Genomic DNA, 9,975 nt, shown 5'->3' on the forward strand with positions numbered 1-9,975 from the left:
TCAGTAGAAGATAGAAGACATAAAACGAAAAGTTAAAGATGACAAGGAGGATTTTCAGACAAAACAGCAAAATTAATTTTGTTTTCCATGGAATGCAAAGCCCTTCATGTTCTGGTCTTTGCCTCCCTCTCAGTACTTACTAAGTCTCTTGTGAGGCTGACCTCATGCCCTGTACTCCAGTCAGAACACAGTAATTACAGTTTTGGAACCACTAAGCTGCTTTTCCTCATGCTATTCCCAATTACCACATCGTTATTGACAACCTAGGCTGTAAACATAGTGCTAACCCTTCTCACAGTGACCACCACCTTGCTCAACAAGCAAACACATCAGCTTGCAAATTCAAGCTCCAGCATCACCTCCTGTTTGGACCTTTTTCTGCCTTTAGCTGCCTCCCAACCAAGAGAGGTATGCAGCCTCTTTTTCGTTTACCCACTGTACTCCATTCAACTCCTATCCTGCTGTCTTCACCAATGCCCCATCCTGAACTTGTTTATATGTCTACCCCGGCCAGCCAATTGGGAACTTTGTAATAGCAAAGGTGCCCCTTCTTCACTGAATTAGGGAGATTTGGGGCAGAATATAAATTTTTAAACTAACAGATGGATCTAGATTAATCAACTAGATTTTGAGAATAAAAACAAAGAGCTATAGTAGAAATAGCTATCAATTCAGTTCAGTAAATATGTGTTGATTTATCTTCTAGGCACCAAGCTGAGTGCGAAGGATACAATGATGAATAAGATGAGGTCCCTGACCTCAAAAGTGCAAAATCTATAAAAGGAGCTATATCTGAAAACTAAAATTCCAACGTCGAGTTATGTACATAATATAAAATTATGTCCAAGTCTCATATATCAAAATATATAGATTTAAGTTTTATAAATATAAAAGTAATAGCTGAATTAATGATATAGAATCAGATCACCTTTGCGACTTATATACCAGGCAAATCCCAAACTAACCTGCAGGTTTCCATTGGAATTTCAAGAATACAGTCTTAGACTCTGCCACTTAAGTATCAGTAATACATAATGCAGTGATGAACTGATCAAAATGTGAATAACTAAAAAAGTATGACTTGCAAAATTGACTAAAAGTTAGAGAAAAAAATCAGCAAACCAAAGACTCAATTAATGGTCTATAGCATGTGCTGTGTCCTCCTATATAAAGTGCACACACCTTTTGCATATTTTAGTAATGTTCTACTCCACAGCCCACCCCCATCCTTCACTCTGTGCTATAATGCATATTCAGGTTAAATCAGATCATCAATACTAAAGTCCTTGAACATAACTGATAGGATAGCATTGAAGTAATGCTCATACAGTACACATTACACATAGATGGCACTGAATAGATAACAAGAACATACCCATATCTTGGAGAGCCAAAAGTAGGTAATTGAGACTGAGGAGGGCAAAATAAATGTTGAAAGTTGCCCTTAAAAAATGTGGCACAAATGTGAGAGAGGAGAACCTTATCAATCTAAGATGACACTTCTCTCTCTCTCTCTCTCTCTCTCTCTCTCTCTCTCACCCGCACACCCACACACACATATTGGATTTGTATGAAAATGACATATGACTTATGTGGATGTTTCTCAAAAGCATATGAACAAGTTAAGGTAGTCTGAGGATGGTCAAATGACTCCCTACAAGAGACCACACATAATGACACTGACTTAGTAATTTCACCATGTCCTGATGTTGGTCTTGAGTTTTGCTGAAACTAGATCTCCCCAGTGCCCTAAAGTTGACGATGTCTCCTAAAATTTTTTTTGTATTCACAAGTGACAGAAGGTATAAGCTAGGAAGCCAGCTGACCTCAGCTGCTAGACCAGCATTTATGTCTTTCAGCCAGAAGCTTCTCTTGGGGACGCATCTTAAAAAGAAGGGAATCAATATAATGAGAGTTAGTTATATAATTCAGAAAGTTAATTACATTATATTCTGGAAGACAGCAGTGCTTTCTAATACAAGGATATACAAGCAGACAGAAGGACTCACTAATTAGAGTCTCTCTGTCTCTCTGTCTCTGTCTCTGTCTGTCTCTGTGTCTCCCACCCAGAATTTATTTTGGCACCTTTCCCTCTTTGATGAATCCATTCAGTCAAGACTATTTCCAACACAAATTCTGCCTCTGCTCTTTTCCAACCCGAGTTTCCTTATTTCCAAATTCTTGAAGGAAAGAGGTAGGGGTAGAACTTAGTGTCATACCTGGACCACCTTCATCTTCTACAATGTCCCATACTACTAAGTCAAGCCACTTTCAGATTTATGATTGGTGTTAGTACACAGAAGCAGATGGAAGGTTTTCAAGCTCCTTTACAGCTTTTTGAGAATCTCTACATTTCCACCTGTAATGCTAAAGATACTCCTTGAATATCTTTATTTGTGACATTGATCTGATCAGTCCCTGCATTTTGAATGTGCATTAAACCAATAAGGTGAAATGAAATAAACACTGATGTAAACCTACAGATGATAATTACCTGCTCCCTTGCTAATCCTTTAGATAAAGGTCATAGATAAAATCACTAGTGATATACTTTTGTATAATAATCTGGGTAAAAGAGTTTAGGTTGAATTTTTTTTTAATTCATTTTGTGATCTCTTAACTGTTGAAATAAATCAGCATGATGTTAGATAGCTTATCCCTCTCTATATATCTGCAGTAAATGTTTTCAGGATTAGAGAAGTTAGACACACAAGCATGTTCACATGCTCAGTGGTGAGAAGGACTAAAACTATAAGTTTTTAAAACAAAAATGCCAAATGTAAGCATTTCTTTATGAAATTTAAACACCATTTTCATATCTCTAAATCATAAAATTATACTCTTTCAAATTTCTATGATTTTATAGTTTACTTTCAAATTTAGTGTTTCATTTGATCTTTATCACCAAGATAGTTTAGTATCCCTATTCACAGAGAATTAAATAGATATTCACAGAGATTAAGGAATTTACCAAAAATGATTCAGCTAGCAGGTAGCAGACTCAAACTGAAAACTAAAACCAGAACCCATGGAAACTGAATCAAAATCTAGAGCAATTTTCAACATACCAATAACCATGTCATTTGCCTCCCTCTGTCAGAAATAAAAGCTGGAAAACGATGTATAAATGTTCACAGGTAGGAAAAAAAAAGACAATTCTTCTTCTTACCCGTGGTTAAATATTTAATGCTAAAATTCATTCTAATGTTATATTCTCCTAATCATGAAATAACCATCGGTGAACCGTCACTGTGATAGCATTAAAGTAAAAATAAAACATTACAGTGGTAATATTATACTAGGGCCAATGTTACCAGCAGAATAAAATTCCCAAATAGACAAGAAACAAGAACATCTACAGAAAAAAAACACGTTCTGAGCTCAGTTCTGTATTTTTAAAGTTGGCTGAGAGTCACAATGAGACTTACTCGTCACAAGCAATAGGTCTTATTACCGTATCTGTTCCTTCAGACCTAGGCTTGAAGTATCAAAAGTAAATAAGGGTCTTGTACTTTTTATGCAGCTTCCACAAATCTCCCCCAAAGGCTGCTGGTAATGACTTCTTGTCAAAAGGAATGGAGGAAACATTTTTTCAGTTCCTCTGGAAGTAGTTCTACACTGATTTCAGAGACGTAGTCATGTACCTGGCCACCTCGGCAAGTGGATGCACAGTGCCCTCCAGCTCTCAGATGCAAACTGGAAACTTCGATGACAGCAGCAGCTCACACACTTTCTTGTATCCTTCAGATTTTCTAGTACTACAATTGCATAACAGAACTGATTTCATTGTCACAGATTTGGTGCGTTATGCTCAAATTATACACGCAAAAAAAACTGTCACATATCTTAACTTTAATATGTGTAAAGACATATGTATTTTTTAAATTTTTTATTGGAATATCATTGATTCACACTGTTGTGTTATTTTCTGCTATGCAACAAAGTGCATCAGTTATTTGTATAAATATATCTACTCTTTTATAGATTCTTTTCCCATATAGGCCCTCATAGAGTACTGAGTAGAGTTCCCTGTGCTATACAGTAGGTCCTTGTTCGTTATCTGTTTTATATATAGTAGTGTGTATATGTCAATCCATTTGCAGCTACATGGATGGACCTAGAGATTGTCATACTGAGTGAAGTAAGTCAGAGAGAGACAAATATCATATGATATCACTTATATGTGGAATCTAAAAAAATGATACAAATGAACTTATTTACTAAATTCAGGTTTTCTGAATATATGTATCTGAATTCAGGTTTTCTGTTGTCCATTTGTTTTCTTGGGAAAGTCATTCTTTGACTACAGAAAATGTTCATTCCAACAATCTATGATACAAATGAAATCATTTTAGATCTTCTGAAGGTTTCATTTAATTGGTTAAGAATGGATTTGTGCAGGGCTTCCCTGGTGGCGCAGTGGTTGGGAGTCCGCCTGCCGATGCAGGGGACACGGGTTCGTGCCCCGGTCTGGGAAGATTCCACATGTCGCGGAGCGGCTGGGCCCGTGAGCCACGGCGGGAGCCTGCGCGTCCGGAGCCTGTGCTCCGCAACGGGAGAGGCCACAACAGTGAGAGGCCCGCGTACCACAAAAAAAAAAAAAAAAAAAAAAAAAAAATGGATTTGTGCAAAACTAGATCCAGATTCTGGTCAGCTCACTGATTTATTATTTGAGTTTAGAAGCATTACTTCATATCTCTAGGTCCCAGCATCCTCAATGGCAAAATAAAAATAATGATAACACCCATTTTGTAGATTGATTAAAATCTAGAATCCATATACACCACTTACAGTGTCAGGCGTATAGTAAATACCCAGTAAGTATTTGCTATTATCTTAAGTTAGTTTTATTTTTGATAAAAATCTCAAGTACATTTCAGCAATTATGATTTGTAAGAGAATCTTGTCTCCCCTGCACATTTTTTTTTTGTTTCTACTGTTTCTTGATTTGTTCTGTTTTCTTAACATATGTATTTCAGACAGGTAATTTCCACTTAAGTTGCTTTGACGTGAAAAGAACTATTAAAATAATAAATAAACATTAATTTGCCATACAGTTGTAACCTTTAGAGTTAAAATAAATGTGGGAGGCTCAAAATATTAGTGTCTTTGCAGTGAGATAAATAATTCATAATTTTCAGTATAAAAATAAACCTTTTGAAACATCATAAAATAATACCTCTAACATCAACAGTAAGTTTCTTTCCTCTAACTGCATCTTCCCTGTGAAACATCTGATTTTCAGTTAAGATGATTATTGTTCATTTGGGTAGCCAACATATTCTCCTCATCTAGGCTATCATCACTTCTGAATGAGCTTTTAGAATAACTAGTGGTTCTCGGGAATCTTCCAAGACAATTTGTCACCCATCCTGAGAACACAGACAGTGGAGTCCAGAACTACTGCTTTGTGCAGCTGTCAGCCTTCCTGTGAACTATGGGCTGGAGTGGCTGTAGGACCAGCTCTGAATTACTGTCCTATGTCATAGTTACAGAGAGAAAGATTCTTCTCATGGCCTAGACATGCATGTCCAATGTGATAGCCAATAGCCACATGTTTCTATTCAAATTTGTTTCCATTAATTTAAATTAAATTAAATTTTAAATGTGTTTCCTCAGTGGCACTAACTACATTTCAACACCGACTATTCTTGCTCCTACATTTGTTCTTACAATTTCCTTCTCAAACTGGTCTTGATTACTTCTTTGTTGCAGTGTTATTTGTAACTTTATGAAAGTGTGTTAATGAATGTTATTTCCACTTGTGAAAGAATGGCAGAAATATGCTTCATATATGGATTGATGGGACCCAGAGGGAAATATTTGGTTATTTGATTCATGTTTTATATCATGTTGACAGTGAAACTTTTTCTCACCCCTACTCCATATTTGGATATACTGCAGCTCCTCAAAACTCCACTGAGTGAATTTCATTTTGTTTGTAAATAACTTAAGATAGTATCACTACATTAAACTACCTATTTAAAATTTCAAACTGTTTCCCTGAAATATCCCTATTATAGGTTCATAAGATTTCATTTACAATGCTTAATATTAATATCTTGTCCTTTCCATATCTCTTATTATTATAGTTATCAAGAGAATCCATGGGCTGTAAGACTTTAGAGAACAGTACATTTTATACATGCCAAGCAAATGTCCCTCCCTAAATTCTGATGATAAAAGGCCTCCTAGAGGAAGGGTTACATTAAATGTTCAGATGCTATTCTGCTTGGCAAAGAGAGCCAGCTGTTTATACTTGGTGGCATACTGCAACAGAATTATCTCATTTGCAAATCTTGGGATATAGAGATACAGATAAATGTTAGCACGATAAACAAGCAAATGTAGAATGAGTTGTATTCTTAGTATTTAGAGGAAAACTTCATATTTGTGCATATGGAGCTTTGAAAACTTATTTGTAAACATGCCATCTGAGCAACATGACATATAAGGCATTTTGAATACGGCCAAAGCTGTATTAAGATACATCCTTACATAATGTTATACAAACAAATACTTTAACATTCCACATGTATAAAACGTTAATGAGAAAGGTGTTTAGCAGTAGTAACAGAAGTGTGCCTGATGTGTTTTCATAATAAAATGAGTATTTTCTGCCAATCAAGTGTCATAGATAAAGATAATATTACTCTCCCTTAGACCCAAAAGGTCCCCAATCAGTAGGTAAGGACACATTAGGATTTCTTTTGTAAGTTCACTTGGTTCACACATTCACACCTTAGCCTTCACAAAATAGTAAGTTTGGCATTCAAAAGGAAAAAGTATTCATAAGACATTTATTTATGGGTCTAAAAATAGATGTCAGGAATTCAAATGATTAGGTGATAACAAATATTTAAAATACTAGATTCTATTTTAGCCCAATCAATTTTTTCTACTTGGGAGAAGAAAATCCTTCATTCACAGTAAAAAACAAAACAAAACAAAACAAAAAAAAAACTGTTATTTTTCTTTGGAGAGAAATTTATCCTTCACTACTAATAGCTAAACAAGTTAAATTTGTTCTTTTCCCTTTACTGGAAGAGAACCCATTCCCAATCTGTTAATTCATTCTTCTCCCTGCAGCTAGAGCGCTCTTTTAAAAATACAAATCGAATCACATGGAATTCTTAATTAAACACTACAGTGGCTTCCATTGTCCATAAGAAACCTTTAACCTTTAACATGGTCTACAAAGTACTGCTTGATTGATCTTTTCTGCCTCTAAACCTGCATGACACTGCCATGGTGTCTCACAGAGCACCTAGTATACACAGGCACTACATGAATATTGAATGAATGGATAAACAAACAGTGCAACTTTTTTTTTTTCTCAGACAAAAAGCATCCAGAGACAAGAGATGGATGAGTTGCGTACCTTTACCAGAGCACCCTATGTAAAATAAGAACACCTTCATCCCCTTATTCTCTATCTCCTTATCCTGTTTCATTTTTTACAGCATAAATAATACCTTATATTCATTTATGTACATAAACTCCATAATGGCAAAGATGTTGTCTGGTTTGTCCACTGCTACATCCTCTAATGATTTTAAAAGAATTGGAGATCTAGTGGGTATAAGATAAATTTCTGTTAAATTAATGACTGAAGGAAAATTCTGCTCCTTAAGCCCTCACTTGGGTTATGAGTTACATGGTCAGAAAGGTTTTCCAAGACCACCTTGCCTTCAGTCATTATCCTTCTCCCCATCTACCATTCTCCTCTCCAAGTTACCTTCTGAGAGACTCATTTATTTATTCATTGAAAAGATCCTTTTGTTCTCTCCTCACCTTAAAAAATTTCACTGGCACTCCTTGCTTCAGGAAGAAGTTCAAACTGCTTAGCACAGCTGCAGGATGTGGCCCTGGCTGACATCACCAACATGAGCTCCCAACTTCAGCCCACATGTTGCTTGTTACAGCCAGGCTGATAATCTCTCAGTTCTTCTGCATGTCTTTGTGCAAACGGGTACCTCTGGCTACGACACTCTTCCCCCTGCTAATGCCTTTTCACCTGCATAAATTCTTAATTTTCCTGCAGGTGCATGCTTTAGAAGTAACTTCCTCTGGGAAGGCTTTTCCAGACCTCAAACGCTAGGGGAGGTACCCCTGCTTTGTCTGCCTCTAGTGCTTTCGACTTTCCACATTGCACTGTACTTACCCTCCCATAATTTGATTGCTTATTTGTCTGTATTTCCCCTAGATGGCAAGACCCTTTGATGGCAGAGGTGATCGTTGTTCACACCTGGTGGCTGTGCTAGAAATAGTGTTTGCTGAATGAGGACCTGGAGGAAAATAGCTCATAATTCTAAGTCAGCTCCAAATCTCAGGCAGTTACCTTTTAGATTGAGACTGGATATTTTTTGCCTATAGGACCTAAAAACAAAATACTGGGGATGTTATATGGGCTTACAGATTACCACAAAGAGAGAGAGAGTCATAGTTGATCACCTGATTGACCAATGTGTAAAGAAGTTCAGCTTAATTGGAAGACAAACTGACACTGTCCAGAAAGGAATTGAGCTTTTCCCCAGTAAATTTCTTAAGAAGGCCAACTCTCTCTTATCCTGAAACCACACACCTGACTCTCTGCAGAATATTCCATCCAAATTCAATATCACTTTTCTTACACCTATGAAAGTGCAAAAGCTGCAATGAGAAGCAAGCAAATATAGGGCAACTCCAGAAAAACATAGTTAAAAACTTGTAGCAGTAATTTACTGATCAGTCTTTGACTTTCTAGGTAGTATTATCTTTGAGATCAGCTCAGATTTCACCATAATTCCTATTATATTGACATGTAATATTGTTTCTAAGATTGCAACATTATAACATGTCAGAATGGGTAAGAATAGAATACTAGCACATCAAAATCCCTTCTTAAGCTGCACAAAACAAAGCTAAATTCTATCTCCCCTTTTAAGATGATTTAGACAAGCTGATGTGGCATTGAGAGAAGCTGTGTACATTTTCTCTATCACAGCAGCAATGGGAAGACAATCTCCTCCTCTAATCTGACGATAACAATTTATTATCATAAATCAAGAACTGCCTTAGGAAGCAACTGGAAATGTTGACTAATTACTGAGAGAAAGAATGCTTTAGCATCAACTGAGCCAAAACTCAAATATTCATTATGAGATAGATGGATATAAGTTTCCAGGTAGACACAATCTGATATAATTCTCTAACATGTTTTTAGTTTTGGGAGAGTTCCTTGCCTCTCTTAACCTCAATTTCCTCATGAAAATGAGGATAATAATGTCTGCCTCATTGGTTTATTGTGTAAGTTCAGTTAGGTAGGAAACATAAGCACTTAGCACATAATTGGCACACAGTAGCTCAGCAATAATTGGTTGATATGCTATATAGGTATTTTTTACAGTTTCCCAGTCAAGCATATGCTAATTTCATTAAAAAAATGGTCCTTGATTTTCTTCCCCCTTTGGTCTTAGCTGTATGAAAAGGGTGGAGAGGAGAGTGCAGTAAGGAAGGAATGAGAGCATGTGGCATAAGGGTGGAAGAATAATGGGGAACCCAGAATGACTTTTCTACATTCAAGATCTGACCAGGGCTTCCCTGGTGGCGCAGTGGTTGACAGTCCGCCTGCCGATTCAGGGGACACGGGTTCGTGCCCTGGTCCTGGAGGATCCCACATGCCGCGGAGCGGCTGGGCCCGTGAGCCACGTCCGCTGAGCCTGCGCATCCGGAGCCTGTGTTCCGCAACGGGAGAGGCCACAACAGTGAGAGGCTAGCGTACCGTAAAAAAAAAAGAAAAGAAAAAGATCTGACCAAATGGGCTTGAAAAAGTGAATGTCTTCCTTTAAGAAGGTGACTATAGAATGAGGAACGTTTTAAAGAATTTTCCATGATTTAAGCCAACAGACTATACGAAGGGCTTGCTGTACTTGAAATGCGTCAATTTCTGTGAGCTATCAGCACAGAGAATAGAGAATCAACTCTATTTGGCTA

Source organism: Pseudorca crassidens, chromosome 4 (assembly GCF_039906515.1).
Source record: "Pseudorca crassidens isolate mPseCra1 chromosome 4, mPseCra1.hap1, whole genome shotgun sequence".
Classification (NCBI taxonomy): Eukaryota; Metazoa; Chordata; class Mammalia; order Artiodactyla; family Delphinidae; genus Pseudorca; species Pseudorca crassidens.